General features: G+C 37.1%; 1 long non-coding RNA gene across 1 annotated transcript; it reads right to left on the bottom strand.

The window, feature by feature from the left end:
* Positions 1-1,340: 1,340 nt before the first annotated feature.
* Positions 1,341-26,618, bottom strand: LOC106976276 (uncharacterized). Its single transcript, XR_008289806.1, has 4 exons — positions 26,544-26,618; positions 24,899-25,038; positions 20,180-20,330; positions 1,341-2,440 (listed from the first exon to the last, which is right to left on the bottom strand). It is a non-coding gene; the product is annotated as an uncharacterized LOC106976276 (long non-coding RNA).
* Positions 26,619-27,807: the final 1,189 nt, after the last annotated feature.

Raw genomic sequence — 27,807 nt, 5'->3', positions numbered from 1 at the left:
AAAAGCAGGAAAGAACATCCAATGGAAAAAAGACAGCCTCTTTAACAAATGGTGCTGGGAGAACTGGACAGCAACATGCAGAAGGTTGAAACTAGACCACTTTCTGACACCATTCACAAAAATAAACTCAAAATGGATAAAGGACCTGAATGTGATACAGGAAACCATCAAAACCCTAGAAGAGAAAGCAGGAAAAGACCTCTCTGACCTCAGCCTAGCAATTTCTTAGTTGACACATCCCCAAAGGCAAGGGAATTAAAAGCAAAAATGAATTACTGGGACCTTATGAAGATAAAAACTTCTGCAGAGCAAAGGAAACAATCAACAAAACTAAAAGGCAACCAATGGAATGGGAAAAGATATTTGCAAATGACATATCAGACAAAGGGTTAGTATCCAAAATCTATAAAGAGCTCACCAAACTCCACACCCGAAAAACAAATAACCCAGTGAAGAAATGGGCAGAAAACATGAATAGACACTTCTCTAAAGAAGACATCCGGATGGCCAACAGGCACATGAAAAGATGCTCAATGTCGCGCCTCATCAGGGAAATACAAATCAAAACCACACTCAGGTATCACCTCACGCCAGTCAGAGTGGCCAAAATGAACAAATCAGGAGACTATAGATGTTGGTGAGGATGTGGAGAAACGGGAACCCTCTTGCACTGTTGGTGGGAATGCAAATTGGTGCAGCCACTCTGGAAAGCAGTGTGGAGGTTCCTCAGAAAATTAAAAATAGACCTACCCTATGACCCAGCAATAGCACTGCTAGGAATTTACCCAAGGGATACAGGAGTACTGATGTATAGGGGCACTTGTACCCCAATGTTTATAACAGCACTCTCAACAATAGCCAAATTATGGAAAGAGCCTAAATGTCCATCAACTGATGAATGGGTAAAGAAATTGTGGTTTATATACACAATGGAGTACTACATGGCAATGAGAAAGCACGAAATATGGCCCTTTGTAGCAACTGGATGGAACTGGAGAGTGTGATGCTAAGTGAAATAAGCCATACAGAGAAAGACAGATACCATATGGTTTCACTCTTATGTGGATCCTGAGAAACTTAACAGAAACCCATGGAGGAGGGGAAGGAAAAAAAAAAAGAGGTTAGAGTGGGAGAGAACCAAAGCATAAGAGACTCTTAAAAACTGAGAACAAACTGCGGGTTGATGGGGGGTGGGAGGGAGGGGAGGGTGGGTGATGGGTATTGAGGAGGGCACCTTTTGGGATGAGCACTGGGTGTTGTATGGAAACCAATTTGACAATAAATTTCATATATTAAAAAAATAATAATAATAAAGAAAAGAAAAGAAAAGAAAAAAAAAAGAATAAGACTTACAACATATTTGCTCTGCATGTCATTCTGCAAACACAAAATGAACAATACAGGGAGCTTCACTTTGTTCATCCATAGTTACTACATTTTTGATAATGAAAATGCATTATTTGTATAAATGAAGTTATAAAAACACTAACAAAAAATTAAAGGTAAAATTCAGGGTGTTTGTATCCAAAGAAAACAAGAGTTTACTGTGGTGAGAAATCAGCCAAACTGCCCATAATAGTGAGGAATAGTTAACATGTATAGCTCATGTATCCTCCTTTTTATTCTGAGAGGCTCCAGCTCACATGATAGCTACAGGGTTATGCAGTACTCCAAGTTTCTGACAAAGCTGATCCCTTTGGCCTTCAAAAAGTATAAGTCTGTAATTCCTTTCTGAATATGGCTTCAAAGTGGATGTCTTGGCCATGAGCTCCTCTTCGACATTATCTAGTGCCCACTGGTGATCCATAGATTCCCATTCCATCTTGAAAGCTTTGTTGGTGTCTGTGAACATGGCTATGGTGGCTCCACACTTCTGCTCCTGCAACATTCACTAAACATTCAGTCAGTGGCATTATCCTGGCCCAGAATCAGAGCAAATACTCTGAAGCCTGAAGACATTGAGGAAGTACCAGGATGAATAACTCACCTAGGATTCATCTAATGTGAATAAATTCCTTGCTGTAGCATAGGCTTAAAGAGAGAAACAGTGGATCTTGTTTCTGATGAAGCCTGAAGTGACATGTTGATCCATTTACAAATAAGAAACATACAAAGCAGATGGGGTGTGTATGTGTGTGTGTGAGTGTGAGTTTGTGTAGAATATGGAATATTACTCAGCCATAAAAAACGAGATCTTATCATTGTGACAACATGGAGGGACCTAGGGGGTATAATGGTAATTGAAATATCTCAGACAGAAAGATGAATACCAGGGGCGCCTGGTTAAGCGTCCAACTTCGGCCCAGGTCATGACCTCGCAGTCCATGAGTTTGAGCCCCGCGTTGAGCTCCGTGCTGACGGCTTGGAGCCTGGAGCCTGCTTTGGGTTCTGTGTCTCCCTCTCTCTCTGCCTCTCCTGAGCTCATGCTCGCACTCTGTCTCTGTCAAAAATAAAGAAACTTAAACAAAATTAAAAAAACAAAAGAAAGATGAATACCATATGATTTCAGTCACGTTTAGAATCTTAAAAATAAACAAAACAAAGGAACAAGCAAAAATCAGACTCAATATAGAGGAGAAACGGTGATTGCCAGAGGGGAAGTGGGTGGAGAAATGGGAAAAACAGATAAAAGGGATTAAGAGGAACAAGCTTCCAGTTATAAAAAAAAATAGATCACAGAGATGGAAAACACAGCATAGGGAATATTGTCAATAATATTGCATTAATGTCATATGGTGGCTACACTTACCCTGGTGAACATTGAGTAATGCATAGAATTGTCAAATCAATATGTTGTACATATGAATGTAATATAACATTGTATGATAATTATACTTCAATTTAAAAATAAATAAATACATAAGAAAGAAAGAATCATAGAGAGGCTATCTGTAACATTACATTTCATCATGTCTGTGAGCATTGTGGGATGAGTCAGAGAAGAAGTAAGGTACTACATTCCTTTTAGATTTTTTTTGAAAAATCAACTTCCAGTTTGTTGAAGAAATATTTTCCGACTGGTTAAGTGGGAAAAATAATCACTGTACCTGTTATTTAGTTGTACTGCCAAAAGTACGTTCAAGTTTTAAACCCAGATACCTATGAATGAGGACTTGGAAAGAGGGTCTTTGAAGATGTAATCAGGTAAAGTAAAATGAGGTCATTAGTGCAGGCCCTAATCCAATACAATTTATGGCATGATAAGGAACTGGAAATGCCATTGAAGACAAGAATATGTGGGCAGAACATGTGATGACAGAAGCAAAGTCTACAGTGACATTGCTGCAAGCAAGGAACATCAGGGATTGATGGTCGCCACCAGAAGCCAGGAAGAGGCACGGATTCTCCCTAGTGTACCAATGTGCAAGGCCCTACTGGCACCTTAATTTCAAATTTTTATCATCCAGAACTGTGAGAAACTCAATTTATGTTATGTTAAGCTACTAGCTTGTATATTTTATTGCACATGGAAACTAATAGAGAACCTTAGTTTTTGTTTCTTTTTTGGATTTGTTGCTTTGCTGTGATTAACAATAAGGCTCTATCTTATGACAGGAGCAGCAGTAGCAGTAGCATTTACTGGTTACATGCACTTACTAAGAAGCTACACAGCGTCAGTTCACATCTAAACCTTAAAACTTAGCAGCACTATCAACAATAGCCAAATTATGGACAGGGCATAAATGTCCATCAGCTGATGAATGCATAAAGAAGACGTAGTTTTATATACAATGGAATTCAACTTGCTAATGAGAAAGAATGAAATGATGCCATTTGCAGCAACATAGATAGAACTGGAAGGTATTATGCTAAGTGAAATAAGTCAGTCATAGAAGGACATATATGTTTTCACTCATATGTGGAAGTTGAGAAACTTAGCAGAAGACCATGGAGGAAGGAGGGGTAAAAATAGTTACAGAGAGGGAGGGAGGCAAACCATAAGAGACCCTTAAATACAGAAAACAAACTGAGGGTTGATGGGGGCAGGTAGGGGAGAGGGAAAAATGGGTGATGGGCATTGAGGAGGGCACTTGTTGGGATGAGCACTGGGTGTTGTGTGTGAGCAATGAATCACGGTAGTCTAACCCCAAAACCAGGAGTACACTGTACACACTGTATGTTAGCCAACTTGACGATAAATTATATTATAAAAAAGTAAAGTGAAAAAATAACTTGCCAGCCCTGCCTGTGCTGTACCTCAGTTCCCAGATTTTGAAAGTTGGGCAAAAAAAAAAAATAGTTGTTCCTCATAAATTGTTGTGAAGCTTAATGAGTAAGTATAGCTTTAGCACTAAAGCCAGTTTTGGGCAAGGAAAAAGCAACAATAAATGTAAATCATGCTATCATTACTACCACATCAGAATGGACAATTAAAGTTTTGACTGCCATTTTTATTATTGTGTGCATTTATGGTGTATGGCATGGATTGACCTTCATAATATAACATTTATGATAAAAAATGTTTACAAGGCTGTAGGTAAGATATATGTATGTTCTTTTGCAGAACTTCTAACATGGTCACACCATTTTCTCACTTTACATGCTGTAGGAAGCACTCATATAATCAGCAGATACTATGTTCAGTCACTTTTTTATCATCTGTGTTCAGTCTTAGAGTTCCCAGGCTCCATCAACCCAAAACAGTGTTTCAGTGTTTCTTGACTATGAAACATCTTCCCTTTGGGAATAGTTTTCTGGCTTTCATTCACAATGTTACTCATCTAGGCCTAAATATCCAGACCCTAATCTGGACCATCCTGGTAAGATAAGGCAGTGATTGTAGGAAGTGCCATTTTCTGTGTCTAGACTAACACCCAAAACCTTAGATCGGTTTAAAGATGCCTCCTAATTTGAACTTGAGCTGATTACTATTAAAAGTGCTGTGCATGTAAATATTTTCCTTTCCTTTTATTATTTTGGTTGCACAAGTAAGATACTTTAAATTAATATTTTAATTCACCTGTGTTGGTTGCTCTGGGCCCTGGGCTAAAGAAGTCTGTGACTAAACTTCCCCCTGAATCCTGCTGTTGAAGCATCTCCCGTCTAGAAGCTGTGGGCTGAGTCCTGGGCCATCTCAGGCACTTGCCTCCCATTCCCTCCTCTGTGGGTTCCCTGCTTGACTAACTGGGAGGTTAAACCCATGAACCTGATTATTTGAAGACAACAGAAAGAATCATGTTGTGAAAGTACTTTTGTCTTATGACCTTCACTAAACCCTGGGGAGTGGAGACATCCTAGGACTGACACATGTAAGGTTTATTTGAGAGACATAATTATTCTTCCTTAGACATCTGTAGTGTCCCTGAAGCCACTCACTGGGACTGTTATGTCATAGATTCATAACTTAATGCTGTGGCTACTGTATTACCTAATTCCTTGCTTTAGGAATATTCTATATCTGACCACATTCTTATTGGCATGGATGGGAATATTTATTTTTTTCTCATTATTTTTTGCTTCTAAACCCAAGTGCTTTTATTACAAATAAAAATGGAAAAGATAGGGGAGGAAAAAAATAATTAGAACCCTTAATGTCTATTACTTACAGATAAGCATTTTTCATTGCAATTTTTTTTAGAAATTTTACTATGTAAATGTAATTATATTTGATTACAGTAATGAGGAAATATCCTACTGACAGTTTTGTAAACGGCTTTTTATGGTGAGGAAAACAGGCCCCATCTTCAGATGTTTGGGACTCAGCTAAGAATGTGGGTCCCCGTGAAGGGGGCTGAACTACCCTGGGCTGTTGGGAGACTAAGGGATCCAGATTCAAGTCACTTCTTTCCTGTTGTGGGGCTCAATGACCCACCTATTTCATAAGTCAAACCATTGGCATCAGTCTGGCCACAATGAGCATGGGTACTGCTTGAAGGGTGTCCTGGAACTGCTTTCCTATAAAGGCAGGGGTGCAGGAGTGAAGGCAAGTAAAAACTCTTGAGTCCCAGCCTCTCCCTCTGTAAAATGGGGGTGATAATGCTTCACAAACAGGATCACTAAGAACAGTCAGTGATACACATGAGCAAGCCCGTGGCCCTGTGGTTACTGCAGGATTGTGAATGTCTATATGAATTCAGGCCACTTCTTTTTCCTTTTCAACTTTGTTGTTAAGGTGTAGATGAGGACAGGAAGAGAAAAAGGCCCTGGTGGTCCCATGACATGTGGCCCTGGTGGTCCCAGGTCCATTATGACATGCAGCTGTTATAATCACTACTTAATTGTATCAATGTCATTGTCACTAACCTAATGCCTGGCACATCAGGGAAATACAGTTACACCAGGAAAACGTAGTAATAGCTGGATTTATCGCCCCTTGTTCAGCTCTTCATGCTGATAGCCAAACTCATATCAGGTGCCTGATGGAGGCTGATTCTGAGGATCTGTGTCCTGATGGCTGCTGAAGCTTCTACTCCAGATTCAAGGGCAACAGTCCTCGGGAGAACCCAACCCTTCACATACCTGGTGGGATATGAATCCTAGCTCAAGTGAGTTCATAGATATGAATAAAAGTATGCTCTGGAACAGCTCCTTTGAGTTTCACTAACTAGCCTAAAAGTAGAGAAGCTACCTTGATCTCATCATGCGAAAAGAGGTTTAGCAGTTGGAATATCATTCCTCAGCAGCTACATGGTTTGTAGTAGCCCTTAGGGCTCATCTTAGAGAAGTCTGCCATTGTCTAAAAGCAATGAATGGCTTCCCCCTGCAAGAAATATTCAACAGGACTATTTGAGTGTAAAGAAAAGACCAAAAGTGATGGTATGAAAGTAGGAATCACAAAGCAGTAAAAATAAATATTTTATAAAATAATTAGTTAAGGAAGTAACAAAATAAAAGGATGCAAAATATCACACCATATACCTAAAATGTGGGAAGGAAAGGATTAAGAGTGGGGTAAAGCTAAAATGACCATCAATTTAATATATACTTTATGTAGAAGAGGTTATATACAAACCTAATGGTGACCACAAATCAAAACAACTAGTATATATGCAAAGAATGAAAAGAAAGAAATCCAAATATATCACTAAAGAAAACCAGCAAACCCTGAAACAAAGAAAAAGAATAAAGGATCAGAGAAAGAGAAGAAACAACCACAACACAGGTGATCAAATGGCAATAAATATATATCTATCAATAATTACTTTGAATGTAAATGGAATAAATGCTCCAATAAAAAACATAAAGTGAAAGAATGGATAAAAGAAAAACAAGACTTATCTATATGCTGCCTATAGGAGACTAATTTTAGACCTAGAGACAGCTAAAGATTGAAATTTATCATGCAAATGGATGTCAAAAGAAATGCTGAATAGCAATACTTATATTAGACCAAAGAGATTTTAAAACAAAGACTATAACAAGAGACAAAGAAGGACATTGTATAATAAAAAAGAGGACAACCCAACAAGAGAATATAACAATTGTAAATATTTATGCATTGAACATGGAGCACCCAAATACACAAAACAGTTAATAATATGCATAAAGTAACTAATCCATAGTAATATAATAATAATAGGGGACTTTAACATTCCAATTACAACAATGGACAAATCATCCAAACAGAATATCAAAAAGGAAACTGTGGCTTTGAATGACACACTGGACCAGATGGATTTATTTAGAACATTCCATCCTAAAACAGCAGAATACACATTCTTTTCAAGTGCACAAGGAACATTCTCCAGAATAGATTACATATTAGGCCACAAAACATGTCTCAACAATTTTAAAAAGATCCAAGTTATATAGGACATGGATCTTTTCTGCCACAATGCTATGAAACTAGAAATCAACCATATGAAAAAGTCTGGAAAGAACACAAACACATGGAGGTTAAATAACATGCTACTAAACAATGAATGGGTCAAGCAGAAAATCAAAGAAGAAATCCAAAAGTACATGGAAAAGAATGAAAATACAATAGTCCAAAACATTTAGGATGCAGCAAAAGTGGTTCTAAAAAAAGATAGTTTATCACAATACTTTGCCCACCTCAAAAAGCAGGAAAAATATCAAATAAACAACCTAACTTTACATCTTAAGGAGCTAGGAAGAGAACAACAAAGCTCAAAAACAGCAGAAGGAAGGGAAGGAAATAATAAAGATTAGAGCATAAATAAATTATATAGAAACAAACAAACAAACCAAACAGAACAGATCAATGAAATCAGGAGTTGGTTCTTTGAAAAGATCAACAACATTAATAAACCTCTAGTCAGACTCATTAAGAAACAAAGAGAAAGATCTCAAATAAATGAAATTACATGCAAAAGAGGATAAATAACAACCTAGACCATGGAAATACAATTAAAACAGAATACTATAAAAACCTATATGCCAACAAACTGGACAACCTAGAGGAAATGGATAAATTCCTAGAAACATATAACCGACCAAAACTAAAGCAGGAAAAAATAGAAATTTGAATAGACAAATTACAGGCAGAGAGATTGAATCAATATTCAAAAGCCTTCCAACGAACAAAAGTCCAGGACCAGAAAGCTTCAGAGGCAAATTCTAGCAAACATTCAAAGAAGAGTTAATACCTATTCTTCTCAAACTATTTCAAAAAAATAGAAAAGGAAGGCAAACTTCCAATTTCATTATATAAGGCCAGCATTACACTGATACCAAAACGAGATAAAGACACCACAAAGAAAGAGAACTACAGGCCAATATCTTTGATGTACATAGATGCAAAAATCCTCAATGAAATACTAGCAAACCAAAGTCAACAATATATTTTAAAAAATCATTCACCACAATCAAGTGGGATTTATTCCTGGTATGTCAGGGTGGCTCAATATTCACAAATCAATCAACGTTATACATCACATGATTAAGAAAAAGGATGAAACCCATATGATCATTTCAATAGATGCAAAGTACAACATTTGACAAAGCATGGACAAAGTACAACATCAACTCATTATAAAAGCCCTCAACAAAGTAGGTTTAGAGGAACGTACCTCAACATAAAAAAGGCCATATATGAAAAACCCACAGCCATCATCACACTCAATGGGGAAAAACTGAGAGCTTTCCCCATAAGGTTAGGAGCAAGACAAGAATGTCCACTCTCACCATAAGAAACAAGTGTTGGAGAGGATGTGGGGAAAAAGGAACCCTCCTCCACTGTTGAGAATGCAAACTGATGCAGCTACTGCATAAAACAGTATGGAGTTTCCTCAAAAGGCTAAAAATAGGACTACTGTATGATCCAGTAATTGCATTTCTGGATATCTATCTCCAAAATACAAACCACTAATTCAAAGTGATACATGAACCCCTATGTTTATAGAGGCATTATTTACAATAGCCAAAATTATTGAAGCAGTCCAAGTGTCCATTGATAGATGAATGGATAAAGATGTGGTATATATACACAATGGAATATTATTCAGCCATAAAAAGAATGAAAACTTGCCATTTGCAAGGACATGGATGGAGCTAGTGAGTACAATGCTAAGTGAAATGTCAGAGAAAGAAAAATACTATATGATTTCACTCATATGTGGCATTTAAGAAACAAAACAAATGAGCAGAGAGAGAGAAATCAAGAAACTTAACTATAGACAACAAACTGATGTTTACCAGAGGGGAAGTGGGAGGGAAAATGGGTGAAATAGGTGATGGGGATTAAGGAGTACACTTGTTGTGATGAGCACTGGGTGACGTATGGAATTGTTGAATTATGATACACCTGAAACTAATATAACTCTGTATGTTAATTAAATAAATAAAATTAAACTTTTAAAACAGGAATGACATACTGATTATGTTTGAACCTTGAAAATGTTAAGCCAAGAGAAAGAAGCTGAATATTGAAAAGATAGCATATTGTATGATTCCATTTATATGAAATGCCTAGAGAATTCCATCAATATGCCCAATATACCCAAGGAATTCCACCCTTTCCATCGAGACTTCTAGAAAGCTCAGTCTGAGGTGTTTAGGTCACAGGCCCTCCCTCCCACTTTCCTTCCTTGAGATGTTCAAGCTGCAGTTCAGACTTTTATCACAAGGTGGCACCAAAGCACCATTACCATCAAATATTTCCTTGGTGTCTTCAAGTAGTAATACTAAACACAATATTCTCCCCAAACTCCAGGCTTTGAACCTACACAATATGATTCTACTTCTGTCTGAAATAAACTGGTAGGTGTAAAATAAAATTATGAAAGCATATATTTCAGGGCCTGGCTACATTGAAAAGCTTGATGGCAGTGATGTGATTTGCCCCACTGTGGCAGGTATTCCAGGGGTGGTGCAGTAAGAAGAGGGGGTAGGTGATGAAAGAGAATGGGGCATAAGATTGGGGTCTGGGCAGCCGTCTCTTGTGTCATTGACAGAGGATGAAAGACAGAGAGTGGGAAGAAGGTATGTGCAGCCTATATAAGGGTGGGGTAATAGAGGGTGAACATGCCATTCTCTGGTAAGGACCCTCTGTACAGTCCACACTGTACCTCAGCAGAAAGTGATGAAGAAAGAAGGAAATCAATGAACACCATGTAGTCTTGGGTCAACAGCAAATGGATCTGCTAATATATTTATGAATTTTCCTTGTAAAATTGGTATCACAGTATACAAACTCTTTCATATTTTTATAGTCTTTGCAAAATGTACTCTTCATTAAAAGAGAGCTACAGAAATGGAAATAAGTGTGATGTTACTCAGTGTTGAGATCCAGGATGGCAACTCTGAGAGTCTCAGCAAAGGAGACTCTGCAAGGGGAGGGAGGATGGAGGTTGGGAGCTTAACTTCATGGAATCAGGCAGCTCTTTGGAATTTCACTCAACTCAAACAATCCCTCTGTATCTATCACTTTTCTGATACTAAAAAAACACCCACATTTTATGGGATATCTAATCCTGATATTGGAGGTCCAGCTCTGGTCTGAACTGACAGTAAGCTATAACTGTAAGCGTGTTTTGGAGGTGGTAGAGCTGTAGGGGACAAAGAAAGACACACAGTCAATTAAAAAAAAATTAAAACGAACACGGTATTGTTTAATTTGTAGAGTCAACAGTTGTTTGTTCTTGATTACAGCATTCAACAGGGAAATTACATTCACCTCTTGGTACATAAATGGCATCTGCCACTCCCTTGGGACAGTTGATCCAAAAGGCATTATTCCTGGGAAAGCCTTAACTATATGTTTGCCAGTTTGCTCTCTCTCCCTTCTCACTTAGATATGGAAACTCTCTTACAAAAAATAAAGTCATATCTTCAACCAAGTAGATATATACAGTACAGCACCACTGACTTGTCAATGGATTTGATATATTCTGAACTCCAGATGAAGATCTTGCATTGTTGAATGTGTCTTTGATGATTCCCAAAGCACTTGAAATGTGGCATGTCTCAGGGTCACTGATTTTCACTGAACATTGTTAAACAATATAGCTTTACTAAGTCTGTGCTGACTCGGGGTATTTACTCTGAAAAGAACTTATTTGAAAAAGGTTTTGACACATTTGTTCTGTATGTCATTCTGTAGGCTCAAAATGAACAACATAGGGAGCTTCAATTTGTTCATCCATAACTGCTACATTTTCAGCAATGAAATGCATCATTTGTCTAAAGAAAGAATTAAAAACACTAACAAAAAATTAAAGGTTAAATGCGTGTTTTGATACCAAGGAAAGAAAAGAGTTTTTTGTGTTTAGAAGGCAGGCCGAAAGTACATAATAATTAGGTATAATTGGCAAGGCTTTTTCCACCAATGGAGTTTTTGCTAAGTTTTGTATATTTTCCCTAGCTTTGGGTTTCCCCTTTCTCTTATTTTCACTACTGGACTCACCAGTCTTCATCCATGAGCTCATCTTTGATATCATTTAGTACCCACTAGTGATGTGTCAGTTCTGAAACTTCCTACTCTGTCTTGAAACCTGTGTTGGTGCCTGGGCATGGCCATGGTGGCTCCAGATATCTGTTCCTGCATCATTTGTGATTGGTCAGCAGCATTATCCTGACCCAGAATAAGAGTAAATGCTCTGAAACCCAAAGATACTGAGGAAGTAACAGGATGGAGAACTCACCCAGGGTGCCTCTAATGTAAGTGGTTGAATTCCTTCTTGTCACATAGTCTTAAAAGACAGTTTCTGGGGAAACAGTACCTTGCTTGCGACAAAGCCTGAAAATATCATATTGATCCATTTACCAATAAGATTCATACTGAGTATATGTAGTATATACATAAAATGTAATATTACTCAGCCATAACAAAGGTGAGATCTTGCTATTTGTGAGAACATGAATGGACCTAAAGGGAATTATGTTAAGGGAAATAAGTCAGACAGAGAAAGATAAATACCACATGATTTCAATTATATGAATTATATGTCAAAACTAGAAGAACAAATGAACAAGCAAAGAAACAATAACAACAAAAAGTAGACTCTTAAGTACCAAGTATAAACTGGTGGTTGCCAGAGGGGGTAGGGTAGGTGAGAGGATAGGTGAAATACATAAAAGGAATGAAGAGTTACCAACTTCCAGTTAAAAAATGAATAAGTCATGGAGAAGAAAAGAACAGCATAAAGAATATAATCAACAATGTTGTAATAATGTGGTATGGTGACTATATTCACCAGGGTGAGCATTGTGTCATGAATAGAATTGTCTAATCAATATGTTGTAAAACTGAAACTAATATAACATTCTATGTCAAATATACTTAAATAAAACAAATAAATAAAATTAATTAATAAAAGAATCATAAGAAGGACCTTTCCTACATTGTCTTTCATCATGTCTGTGAGCATAATGGGATGAGTCAGAGGAGAATAGGTACTCTTAGTTTGTTTGTTTGTTTTTTAATCCCATCCTCTGGTTATTGAAATAATATTTTCTGCCTAGTTAGATGGGAAAAATCATTGTACCTGCTATATGATTGTATTTGCTCACAAAAGTTGCTGAGGTTCTAAAACTTATGAATAAGACCCTATTTGGAAATAGTGTCCTTGCAAATGCATCAGGTTAACGTGAGTTCATTCGGTCAGGCCCAATCCAACATGACTTATGGCATTATAAGAAGGTGAAAATGCCATTGAAGAACAAGAATGGGACACACAGGGAAAACATGCAATAACAGAGGTAGAGGTTGGAATATTATTGCCGCAAGCAATGAACATCAAGGACTAATGTTCACCACGAGAGGCCAGAAAGAGGCAAGGAGGATTGTCTCTAATGTCTCAATGTGCAAGACCCCACTGACACTGGATTTCAGACTTTCAGCTTCCAGAACTGCAAGAAAGTCAATTTCTGTTGTTTTAAGTCACCAGTCTGTATACTTTATTACAGAAGTCCATGTAAACTAATACAGTACCTTAGTTTTGTTTCTTTATTTCTGGATTTGTTGCCTTGGTGTGATTAAAATAAGGTGGTATCTTATGATATGAGCAGCAATATCATATACTGATAAGACGTATTTACTCAGGAGCCACACAGCCTGTTTTTGAATTTATGTCTTGAATCTTACCAGGCCTGCTCTTACTGTGCTTCAGTTCCTTGATATTTAAAGTCAGGCAACAATAGCTCCTCCTGATAGGTTGTAGTAAGAATTAGTGAATAAGTATAGGTTTAGCATTTACAGCAGTATTGGACAGGGGACAGCAACAATGAATATTAATCATATTACTAATATCATTTCAGAATGGACCATTAAAGTTTCAACTGCCATTTTTATTATGTGCATTCACATTGTATGGCATTCATTGACTTTCATAATATAATATTTATCATAAAAATCAGTTTACAAAACTGTAGGTAGAATATTATCTCATTTCTTAAGTATAGTTATATTTGCATAGTAAAATCTCTGAAAAATATATATGTGCAAATGGAAACAGTGCTTATCCCTGAGTAATAGACTTTTAAGGGTTTCCAATGATTTATTTTTCCTCATGTCCTGTATTTTACATTTTTATTTACAACAAAAGCACTTGGGTTTAGAAGCGAAAAAATAAGAGAAAAATAAATATCCTCAGCCATTCCGACTGGAGAGTGAGTCTGCATCAGATGTAGAAAATCTCTAAAGCAAGGGTATAGTGTAATAAGGTGTCATAAAATTAATTTTTGAATCTACCACATGACAGTCTTAATTAGGTGGCTTTAGGGACACAACAGATGCCTAAGGGAAAGGCAAGCATGTCTTTCAAATAAACACTTACATTTCACAGTCCTATGATGTTTGCACTTCCCAGGATTTAGTGAAGGTCATGAGAGAAAATTACTATCAAAATGCTTCTTTCTGTTCTCTACAAATAAAAGTCCCTTGAACTAAAAGCAGGCTCATAGGTTTAAACTTCCAGTTAGCCAATCAGGGAACCCACAGGGGAGGGAAAGGGGGAGGGTGCATGATGGCCCAGCTTCCAGAGGGGAGATGCTTCAACATAGAGATTCAGGGAGAAGTCTGAACAAAAGCTCCTTTAGCCCAGGGTGCAAGTAAGCAAACACACATAGATTGAAACACCTCTGAAGTACCCTCATTGTGTAACTAAAATAGTAAACATAAATTAAAATATTAATGTGCCCAGCAGTTGTAATACAAATCAGCTCAAAACCAAAATGGTATGCATCCCTAAACCAAACTAAGGATTTGGGCGTTAGTCTGGACACAGGAAAATTAACTCCCTACAATCACTGTCCAAACTCACCAGGATATTCCAGAGTAGCTCCACATGTACAGGCCTAGGTAAGTAACAGTGTGAATGAAAGCCAGAAAATTCGGCCTGAACAAATGAAGATGTTTCAGGTTCAGGAAACGTTGAGACACAATTTGGGGCTAGCTGGAGCTTGGGAACTCTAAGTGTGAACACAGCTGATTTAAGTGAGTGAACATAGTATCTGCTCATTCTGTAAGTGTTCCCTACAGCATGTAAAGTGAGAAAATGGGTGTGTCCATGTTAGAAGCTCTGAAAGAGAACACATGTGTCAAGGAGGCAGAAATGGAGATCACTTTTTTGAGATGTGAATTTGTTCTTTTTATATTTCTTCCTTCCTCCTTTTCGATTAAATAGCCAGGCATCTATAAATAACACTTGTAATAAAACAATGTAATATTTCATTCACTGAAGGAGAAATGATAAAGATTTCAAGAGCAAAATCCCCAATTATTGGAACTGGTCATATCTGGGACATCATAGAAGAAGGCAAAGTGAGTGTCACTTCTCTATGTAGTGTTTACTTATGAATATTAAGGCAGAGAAGTCTGATATACTTTTTTTTCTATAACTATCTCAAATCTGTAATATTTCAAAACAACCATGGTTTCAATTCTGATTTTGAAAAATCATCTATAGTAATTTAGAGAAAGTGAAAATTATAGCTAATTCCAGGTAAAAATAAATAAACTGCAACCCCACCACTCATTAATTTTTTTTAAGTATCATATTTGTGCATTTCCTTCCTTTATTAGTTTGCTAGGGCTTTCATAACAAAATTACACAGATTACTGGCTAACTTAAACCATAGAAATAAATGTTCTCAAAATTGTGAAAGCTAAAAGTCCAACGTCAAAGTGTCAGCAAATTTGGTTTCTTCTGAGGCTTTTCTTCTTGGCTTGTAGATGGTTGCCTATTCACTGTATCCTCACATAGATACCACTAAATCTGTCTTTCTGTGACATATTCTCCTTTTTATAAAGGCACCATTTATATTGGTATAGGGCCCACCCATACAATTTCATTTTATCTTAATTTCCCTTTGAATGTCTTGTCTCCAAAAACTATCACATTTTACGGTACTGGGTGTTAGGATTTCAATGCATGAATTTTGTGTGGACACAATTCAGTCCATTACATACCCATAATATTTTCCATGTATGCAAATGTAATGCATATACATTACATGTATGTCTCATATATCTGAAGAGTCAAAATTTGCTAAAGATTATGAAACCAGTAATTAAATGTGCCCAATTTTCTCCCACTCTAACCATTGGGATATGCAGTCTTTCTCTGTAAGGCCTGAGGCCAGCACAGCGGAAGTCACTACCCACAGACCTGTAGGTAAGGACCAATCCAGTATTTGAGACTCATGTCTCCAATTTTCAGTCTGTTGTACAGCAGACCCATCTTCACACTCTGTTATTCTGTATGGTCTCCTTTCCGGCAGTCAATGGGAGACTGCTATTGCAATTTCAAAATGGAAATTAAAAAAGAAGACCAGAAATAAAATCAAATAGCTATAATATCTGATAAGAGGTTTATACCCAAAATATATATACAAATGCATGCAACTCAATAGCAAAAAGGAAAAAAACAAACAAACAATGCAATCTACAAAGGGACATTAGGTCTGAATAGGCAGTATTCCAAGGAGACATAGAGATGGTAAACAATACATAAAAATATCTCACATCACTAATCATCAGAGAAATGCAAAACAAAACCACAATGAGATTTATCTCTCCCATGTTTAGAATGGCTATCATGAAAACAAAAACAGATAACAAGTGTTGAAGAATATGAGGAAAATGGCACCCTTGTGTCCTGTTACTAGAAATGGAAACTGGTGTAGCCACTATAAAATACCATTATAGAAGTTCATCAAAAAACAAAACAAAAACAAAAACAAAAATAGAACTACCATATGATCCAGCAATTCTACTTCTGGGTACTTATCTGATGAAAACAAAAACACTAACTTGAAAAGATATATGCACCCTCCACGTTAATTGCAGCATTATTAACAACAGCCATGATAGAGAAACAACCTAAGTGTCAATAGACGAGAATGGATTTAAAAAATGTGCTTTATATATACACAAAAGAGTATTATTCAGCCATTAAAAAAAGAATAAAATCTTGCCATTTGTGGCAACATGGATGGACTTCCAGCCTAGTGTATTAAATGAGGTAAGTCAGGCAACCACAAATACCATATGACCTCAGGTACAGAATCTAAACAAACAAACTAAAAACCTGAGCATATAGATATAGAAGAGACATTGCTGGTTTCCTGAAGCCATGGCTGAGGGGTGGGCAAAATGGGTGAGGTGGGTCAAAGGGTACAAACTTCTATTCATACAATAAACAACCCATGAGGACGTCATGTACAGCATGGTGATATAATTAATAATATTTGTATTGCATATTTGAAAGTTGTCAAAATACTAGATCTAAAAAGTCCTCATCACACACACAAAAATCTGTAACTATGTAAGGTGATAAATGTTAACAACACTTACTGTGATGATCATTCCATGATATAGATACAAATAAATTATTATGTTGTGTACACACACACACACACACACACACACACACACACACACCAGTAATGAGGGGGTGATTTGCTTCCTCATTACCCTAATCAGGTAACTCATCTACAAAGAAATGGCACTAAAGCTAATCCAATGTATAAATATGTGTACATTTCCTTTTCTGCTGTGTCAAAGCCTAATGAAATCTATGAGTTGCTTATGGTTAAGTCATCTCTTTTGTTGAGGGGAGAACACAGGAGACACCACACATATGTGTGTGGAAGTTTTACAGTATTATGTTTCAAATATGTCCTATTAGTTATTCATTTCTCCTCACAACAACTCTGTGAGGTAAGTATCAACCTACCCATTTTACAGATGACCTACCACAGGGTCCACAAATCTACATAGACACATCATTTTCAATTTCTATAGGTTATCTATTCTAATGAAAAGACATAATTTTTAGAAATGGAAACAAAAAGTTTTCTTCAAACCAGATTATTAAACAATAACTGCTATGTGATCCCAATGTTCCTTGAAAAATTCATATGTGTATTAAAATAATGAAAGAACATATACATACTTTCAGATCCTACTTATCTATATCTTCATATCATGCTTATTAAATGTGAATTAAATGTTTACTATGTGCCAGGCAAAGTCATTCCAATTCCACATCTGCATCCACATCTTCCTTCTCTTAGCATCTAGACTGGATAACTAGAAACGTCTACAAGCAGCAAGATGGTTGTTAGTGCCCACCCTGTGGGGTGGTGGTGAGGTTTAACCTCAAAAAGACTCCATTCCAAGCAACATTCATCCAAGGTTGACCCTGAGTCCCGGAAACATGGCATCTAAACAGGAAACAATGTGATTGTAAGGGGAGAGGTTGTACTTGGGAAACTGAGCCAACTTGGAACCAATACCTCCATCCTCTTCAATAGCACTAAGAGGCTACAACCGTCTCCTGAGGAGAACTTACTGCCAGATAGAGAGTGAAGGACAAGGTAACACTTGTATGGTTTCAGTCTTTGTTCTTTCATGGGTACAAACTAGAGGTTTTACTTTCACATTAGTGCAGGGACTGATGGTGTGGTAGATTTTGGAAATGATTTTGTCCCTATCTTATCCCCTCCTCTTCAGTTATGTGAGGGGACCTATGGCATGGCATGGAGTTTCTATTTCATTAAAGAACTCATGTCCCACTTGTGGAAACCTGAATCCACATCCACAGGGGAAAGAGGAGAGACTGAATTTTCAAAGATAAGCAGAAGATCAAGACCCTAATCTCAACATCAAATTCTCCTGACTTGGTGACATGGTTTTCACAGATTGCTCACAACATGGTCACATCTACACTGTTCTTCTTATTCCTAACACCCCAAAATGATCCATCTCTTTCTCATCTCTCTCCTGTACACAGAAGTACATATAGTAAAATTCCTCTATAACTTGATGGTATAGGAAACTTTTCCAACTATGACTAAAATTCCAGAAGCATTTAGAGAAAACAGTGATGCATTTAATTTTATTTAAAAATTGCATGGCAAAAGCAAAAAAAAAAAACATAAGCACAGTCAAATGAAAAGTTACAAATTGGGGAAAATATTTACAACTTACATCACAAAGGTTGTATTCCTGATATATCAAGAATCATGAAAAAGTAAAGGGAACAACACCAGGGAAGAAAAAGGGGTGATGAATACAAACAGGTATTTTATCAGAAAAAAAAGACTCTAAAACATGTAAAAATTGTTCAACCTAACTCATGATAAGACATGCCAAGAAAAAAAAAGTACTTCTTCTTAGTCAGGTATTCTGTGAAGAAATGGGAATTTCCATGCATCACTGGAGGAAATGTAAATTGGTAGAAACCCAGTGGATGGGATTTGATGGCTGTCTAGTAAAATCACATATCTGTTTCCTCTTGGAACCAGTAACCTCTCTTTTAAGAATCTATTCCAAAGAAGCAATGCAAAATATAAAATAGCCAAAGTGTAAAGATATTCATTTATAGAAAAATTCATAACAGCAGAAGACTAGAAAAAAGACAGCTGTCTACTAATAAGGGCCTAAATTAAGAAGCTATGACACATCTATGTCCTGGTGTACCATTCAGCTAGAAAACCAATGAAGACTTCACCTCTGCACTGCTATGGAATGATATCCAGGATAATTGTTTGGGAAAAAAGCAAAGTGCAGAAAAATGTGTGGAGCTGCTGTCATCCAATAGCATACCCTCTAGTCATACAGGGCTATTTAAATTTCAGTGAAATTAAACATTAGTTTCTCAGTGGTAGTAGCCATATTTTAGAACCTTAACACCCACGGTAGCTAGTGGCTACCATATTCAGCAGCATGGACACAGAATATTTTCATTTCTGCAGAAATATCTATTTTACAACACTGGTGTAGAATATGCCACCTTTTACCTATGAACAGGGGATAAAACTAAAATACATATTGTATTTTATTATATTTTCTTAACTGGAGGGTTAAAACAAAAACTGAGAAAAATGACTACCTATAACATCACAGAGGAGCAGATCAGTGTTGACAAGGATGAGATGTATTTTCATAAAAATTATAATTCATATCTACAGGCTCCAACGCAAGAAACAGTGACCAAACAAATAGCAATGAGCATTTTTAGTTTCCAGATTGAATCCTCTAAAAACATTTCTCTCTATATGGAACCAGGATTTCTTGGAGAAATGCCTAATTGCAGAGCTGGATAGGGATTGTACCAAGTGAATCTGGACCAAACTCTCATACCAGAAAGCATGTGAAAGACATAAAAGCCAACCCAAAGGAACTCCCACAGGCCAAAGACAGGAAAGTTTAAATATCAAAACTTTTAATGTCTGCAATAAGTTAATTACAATCTCAAATATATAAGCATTTAAAGCTCATTATGACACTATAAAAGAACAACAAAAAGCATAAAACAAACTCACTGTTTACCTTTGAAGTATTCTGGAAAAACAACACATTTTTTTGAAAAGTGGAAATACTGCAAAAGAAGTAAGCATTCATCCTTCCCTTCTATATGGACTATTCTTCAGTATAACCATGTAGTCGCTGAGGGGTACTTTGTTTCACAGAAGAATTCTACCTAATATAAGTGCAGATGAAATTAAAAAATTAAAACATTACTCTTTGTATATGTTAATGAAATGTAGATCTAGGCAACAATCTTTAAGAAGCTACAAAAAACCTGAGTTAAAAAGTGAATGGGAAATTTCATAATGGATGAATCAGGCTGACAAAATCTGAACCCAATGATAAATCTCAACAACACAGGAGGAGAGATAACCAGACATGACAAAGCTCCTGATTTAACACTACAGGAAGTACAACACCATATCTGAGGTACTCTTTCCTAAAAAACAAAATCTGAACAAGACTCTATATCTTACTACCAATTTAAAAGACCTAAGAGGGGCCAAAGGACCAGAATAAACAACACACTAGAGATACAATCACATCATTCAGAATGGAAAACCATGGGACAAAGATCCAGTTTGTGAATCTAGTCAATGGAACATGAAAGCAATAGGACATTTGAATGAAAAAAAAAAAAAAACTTAAGAGTTCACAGAAAGTAACTTAAAACCATAATGAGATACCACCACAAGCCTAGAAGAACAAAGTGAACAAAGATAAAAAATAGTAAGTTGTCTAGTATGTAGTAACTGTGAGGATTATTGCATTTTGGTTGTTATAATTATTATCTTCTCATTTTTATTAAACAATACCCTCTTTATATGGATAAATGTGTACTAAAGCATAGTTTCCACTGTAAATATCAAAAATTTGACTGAGTAAATCCATATATGTAATTGGATTTTTAAAGTAATTTATGAATCTGATAGCATCCCATCTAACAAGTAGAGAGAGGCTCCAGACAGGGCTAGAGGAAGGAAAAAGATTTTAAAGGAGGACAAGGAAGTCTTTAACAGAAAATAGGATTATTTCAGGAGAGGTCACCTTCATTTTGGTACAAACAGGTTTAATAGGTGGATTACCTCTTCTTCCTTTGGGGGATCAGAGGCCCATGTGATGGATTATTTTATTGGTTTAGACCAGAATCGTCCTGACTGGCGAGTCAAGATGAAATTTTGGGGGAGGTTAAAAATGTAATTAGGTTAGGTAATTAGGTTAGGTTAGGTATTAAGCCCAAGTTTGGTGACTTGGCCTAGCATAAGTGACTCCATTTTGACCTGTAGTTTTCTTTTTGACACTACCGAAAGAGATATGGGTCTGGTCTAACATCACCCACCATGGGCTGCCACAGTTCAACAAATGTCTCTTCTTTGTAACTGAACTGGTCAGGAGTATGGACTCTGGAGACAGACTGGTTATAAACCATAGTCCTCTGCTTACAGATGATGTGAGTTTGATTACTTTTACTTCACGTTAGAGTCACTCAATTGCCTGACTTGCAAAATTGCAATTATGCAATACTTACCGAAGAATAAAAAAGCTTAAAACAAAAATATATCCTCATGTTTTGCTTTTTACAAGAATAAATAATCATAAATCATATCATTTAAGAACTTCTACTGCAGAGACATTGGGAAATCTAGCTTTCTCTGAACCCTGGGAGAGTGAAAGAAACTCTCTGTGCCTCAGTTTCCTCTTCTGTAAATGAGGAAACAATCTGCCCTTCCTCAAGAATTGTCATTGTAATGACTTAATACGGGAACACAATTAGAGTGAGACACACAGTAACAGTTCAATAAATGTTATAATTTTTATAAATATATGCAAGTACAGATTCTAACAGTTTTGGTAGCTTTATAAAAACTTTTCATGTGTTTTTAATGAAGGTCAATAAACTTAAAACTGAATCCTATCAACTGGTATATGTGTTTTAAATCACTAAATTTCACTATAACCACTATTGGGTGCCTAAATAATTATCATGATAACATCTAAAAAGGGCTTGTAGGGGCGCCTGGGTGGCGCAGTCGGTTAAGCGTCCGACTTCAGCCAGGTCAGGATCTCGCGGTCCGTGAGTCCGAGCCCCGCGTCAGGCTCTGGGCTGATGGCTCAGAGCCTGGAGCCTGTTTCCGATTCTGTGTCTCCCTCTCTCTCTGCCCCTCCCCCGTTCATGCTCTGTCTCTCTCTGTCCCAAAAATAAATAAACGTTGAAAAAAAATTAAAAAAAAATAAATAAAAATAAATAAAAAGGGCTTGTAGTAACTGATCTCAGGAAACAGTACCACCATTTCTGCACAAATCTGAATAGTCACAGGTTCATCAAGGATCCTGGATTATCCTTGTATACCCTCACCCACAGCCACTACAGGTCCCAATGTCCTACCCCCAACATGCCCTGCCCACAGCCACCCTTGCCCCCTGCACACTGCAGCACCATTGGACCAAGCTACCCTCATCCCTCTGCTGGATAGCTGCAAGATTCTCTTAATGATAATCCCCACAGATATCTTGTCCCTGTCCAGAACATTCTCATCACAATAGGAGAGCCACCTTGTGACTCATATGTTGTTGAGCACATGAATCAGATTATGTCATTCTAATACTGTAACTCTCCATTCTCAGAATGACTCCAAATTCCTTACATGACCCAACCACTCTCAGAATGACTCCAAACTCCTTACATGGCCCAAATGATGTAGCTCCTTTCTGCCCTTTTACCTCATGTCCTACCACCCACACTTTGTCTGCCAGGCTCCATGCACTTGAGCTCGTTGTTTGCTCCTGAAACAGCTGGTGCCACACATATCACAAACCAAAAGGCCAGCCCCAGCCTGGTTTCCTCTTGTTTTTCAGGACTCAGCTCAAATATCACTTTCTGAGATAGTTTCATGAATCACCCCATCTATAATAATCCCTGTCCCATCATTTTTTTGAGGAAAATATTTTATTTTAATTTATTTTATTTTATTTTATTTTATTTTATTTTATTTTATTTATTTTATCTTATTTTACTTCACTTTCTTTTCTTTTCTTTTCTTTTTAGAACGTAAAGTGTCTATTTTATTTTAGAGTTCAGTTCTAGACATGTAATCCATTATAAGTTTTAAAACATTATCCACTTTGGCTTATCATATTCAACAGTCATAAAAAGACTCTTTAATTTTTAAATTTAGAACAATTTTGCCTCATGAAGAAGCATCCTGAATTTACAAGAGATAATACTATTCCACCCCATCCATCATGTAATCCCTCACTACAGCTTCTAATGTCAAAAATGCTACTTTCTCTAAACTCTTCCATAGATTTCTTTCTTTCTTTCTTTCTTTCTTTCTTTCTTTCTTTCTTTCTTTCTTAATATGAAATTTATTGCCAAATTGGTTTCCATGCAACACCCAGTGCTCATCCCAACAGGTGTCCTCCTCAATACCCATCACCCATCCTCCCCTCCCTCCCACCCCCCATCAGCCCTCAGTTTATTCTCAGTTTTTAAGAGTCTCTTATGGTTTGCCTCCCTCCCTCTCTAACTTTTTTTTCATTTTCTATTCAAAAAAAATGTTTTTGAAACATTCTCTTTTTGAAACCGTTAATTCCAATATGAAATTGTCGTGCTTATTCATTTCCTTTCCTGCTTATTACCAATTTTTTCAAGCTACATACAAAGCACTAGGGACACTCATTCATCTTGTTTGGTGTGTTGCATTCACAGCAGTGCCTGATATGGGGTTGAGGTGTGTCACCATAAAAAAAGATATGTTGAAATCTTAACACTCAGTACCTCAATGTAACCATATTTGAAGTATGGTTGTTGTAGATATAATTAGTTGAGATGAGATCATACTAGAATATAGTCTGTCCCCAAATCAATCAATGTGATCAGAATCTTTATAAGAAGACAGCCATATGAAGACAGAACAGGGATAATACCATGAAAGCAGAGTTTGGAGTCATACAACTGCAAGCCAAAATATGCAGTTTGCCAACAAACCACGAAAAGATATAAAGAGGCATGGGTAGAGTCCCCAAAAGGACGTTGAGGGAACCTGGCTCTGGGAACACCTTCATTACAGGCTTTAGCCCCCAGAAGTGTGAAACTATAAATTTCTATAATTTAAGCCATCCAGTTTGTGGTACTTTGTTATGGTACCCTTAGGAAACTACTGTAGCCTCCCTCACATGAAACATTGAATAAGAATGACTGAAGATAAAAAAACTGTTCCCTTTTAATACACTGGGAGCAGACACAGATACAAAAAGCTCTGTTGCAGGACAAATCTATACTAAAATAAGACATGAAAGGATTCAAAATTTTAAGAACACCTTGTTGCAATTCACAGTAGTGACTTTCTAACTTGGATAAATACCACAATATACAAAAGAAGCTATTTAAAATTTAGACACCTCCCAACCCACCTTACTCGTTTGGGTACAACAGACCTAGGGTGGACCTATTTACCTGCTCTTTTAACAATCACCTGTTCCAATTTTGATGGACAATACTTGCAAAACTCCTGACATAAACATCTGACGTTTGTGTATCATTAGTTTAATGCTGAGTACTGTGATATGTGGGATGTCTCTGTTAATAGAATTACTCAAAAGGGCACCAGTTTTTCCCTTACAACTATGACCACATATTCCTTTCCTACATGGGTTCACACTTAATACTCCTGGATGGCTGGGAACACTGAATATTGTTACCTTTGTACAGAAGACACTGCAGGAAGGGCAGTGACTTACCTAAAATGTCTCAGTGATGGGATCCTGTTCTCTTCACTCTTGCTCCAGGAAATTGTCAAGCACACTGAACATCATATTTGGTTTTTCTCTTTCAACTTTTCTTTCTGGGGTCAGAGTCCACACACTGCTTTGATGTTCAACTAGAAGGGACAGTCAGGGGATCAGATAGCACATGGAATAGAGAGGAAAGGGAGAGAAAGAGAGAGCACATGAAAGGCAAGGGAAATGGGACAGGATGTGGTTGCCAGTCCCTACTCAGGTCACTGGAAGCTTTGAAATGATGCTGTGCCTCTTCCCCAGCTCCATCCCCTAGACCCCTCCCTCACATAGCAGTGACCCTGAAGCTCTCACATCATGGAAATGTTGGCCCATTCCTGCTTGCTGCTCTCTGTCCAAGTATTCTTTCTAGTAGTCATATTATGATGTTCATATCCAAAGCATCACTTCAACAGAATTAAATAAGCATTGCTAAACTTTTTGTCTTTAAATCCTCAGAAGATTGCTCTGAGGTGAAATATTACTTTCTTATTTTAGGGGCGTCTGGGTGGCTCAGTCAGTTGAGTGTTTGACTTCAGTTCAGGTCATGATATCGCAGTTTGTGAGTTCAAGCCCGGCGTCAGGTTCTATGCTGACAGCTAAGAGCCTGGAGCCTGCTTGGGGATCTGTGTCTCCCTCCTTTCTGCCCCTCATCTGCTTGCCTGCTCGCTCTGTCTCTCTCTCTCTTTCTCAAAAATAAATAAAACTTCAAAAATTTAAAAAATAAACAATAAAAATTAATTTAAAAATAAAGTTTATTTGTGTTTTTAACATTTTTTATTTGTTTTGAGTGAGAGAGAGAGAGAGAGAGAGAGCACAAGCGGGAGAGGGACAGTGAGAGGGAGAAAGAGAGAGAATCCCAAGTAGGCTCTACACTGTCAGTACAGAGCCCAATGCAGGGCTCAAACCCACAAACCATGAGATCATGACCTGAACCATAATCAAGAGTTGGACACTTAACCAACTGAGCCACCCAGGCACCCCTAAAAACATTATAGTAAAAGCTTGGTTTGTGAGCATAATTTGTTCTGGAAACATGTTTATAATCCAAAGCATTTGTATATCAAAGTGAATTCCCCCATAAGAAATAATGGAAACTCTGATAATTCATTACAAAACCCAAAAATATTCACATAAAAATGATTACAAGACTGTAACATAATACAAAATAATTAAGAAAATACAAAATATAAAGAAAAATAAACAAATTAACCTGCACTTACCTTTGAAAACCTTCGTGGCTGGTGTGAGGGAGACAAGAGAGGAGGGTCATTGTGTAGTACAATTTTCACTATCACTAATGAAATCACTGCTATCTCTTGGCTCAATAGAATCTTTTTATTCATGGGGGCCATTGTATACACTCATACAGATGTTGACTACAGTACAGTATTGATAAACTCTTGTCATATACTGGATTTAATGTAACTGGCAATAAGGCAGCAGAGGTAAAGGTCTATACATACAGGCAGCCTAAACTAGAATGAAGCAAAGCATTCCTAAGCTTACTCTTTTGTGGAAAAGAAAGGGACTGTCCATGGGTGCTTTGAAGTGACAAAAAATACACTAGTACCAGTTGTGGGCACCTTCCAACATTCTGAAAACTCACTGATTTCTGCCAAACACCGCGGCCTGAGCCTGAGCATCTGAGCATGGGAGACGATCACCCACAATCCTGCAGACAGAGAGAGAAAGAGAGAGAGAGAACCATTGGCTCAGTTGTGATCATGTGACATTTGGCTTCACATACTACTCATATTGCAAGACATCACTCATTTATCAAGTTAAAATTTATTAGAAATGTTTGCACATCTTGTGGAACACTCACAGAACAAGTTACTAGCAATCCAAGGTTTTAGTGTACTTTCTTTCTACAGATTGGGAGATAATCAGACTCACACAGCAAAGCTCATGTTCAGAGAATTCACAGGAGGCAGCAAGTGGACACAGAAGCCAATTTGAACGGGCTAACACTGCCCAATTCTGTGACAGTGTGACAATCAAAATACATAATTATAATGTCAAAGGTTAACTATTTGAGTAAAATACAAAAATATGATTCATACTAATAAAATAAATACATGACTAAATAGGTCAATGATAGGGGAAAAGGGAAAAGCTCTACCTAAATTTTGAATGTCAATTTCTAAATCTACAAGGAATTACAACATTATAAAAGTGACAGTTAACAAATATCACAGTGATGAGTGCTTTAAGCAAAAATCATAAATGCATTTCAGTCTGTACAAAACCCAACAGCAGTTACTGGATCACCATGGTAACCAAGCTGGCCAAAGAGAACTAGGAAAAAACAAACAGCAACCAACCTGACTTGACTCCTAACATGTGCTAGGAACTGAGGAAGATTGACATAACCCACAGTAATTCGTCTCACACATTCCTCACAATAAATATTCCTCACAGCTTCAAAAATACACACACACACACACACACACACACACACACACACACACTCATACATGATCTCTCCCTGTTTTTTACCACCCAAGAAACCAGGAATTCATCAAGGTGAAACCCCAAGAAACTCCATAATTCAATTTGAACCACACAAATAAAGTTGAAAAACACTAAACTATTTTATTTTAGTGAATGATTTTCTGATGAACTGTAGTTTTTTTCTAGGGGACATTTTACTCCCTAGGTTCAGTACATTGCTAATCACATCTCAAATCTAATATGGAAATCTAGGCAAATTAATAATTGTGATGATAGATTGTATGTATCAATTTGGTGGAGCCACAGTGCCCAGATATTTGATCAAACATTATTCTGGATATTTCTTTGAAAGTGTTTTGAATAATATTTACATTTAAGGGGTAGAATTTGAATAAGACAGTTAGCTTCCCATTAAG

This window comes from Acinonyx jubatus, chromosome X (genome assembly GCF_027475565.1).
Source record: "Acinonyx jubatus isolate Ajub_Pintada_27869175 chromosome X, VMU_Ajub_asm_v1.0, whole genome shotgun sequence".
NCBI lineage: Eukaryota > Metazoa > Chordata > Mammalia > Carnivora > Felidae > Acinonyx > Acinonyx jubatus.
This window is presented reverse-complemented; position numbering and strand designations above follow the sequence as displayed.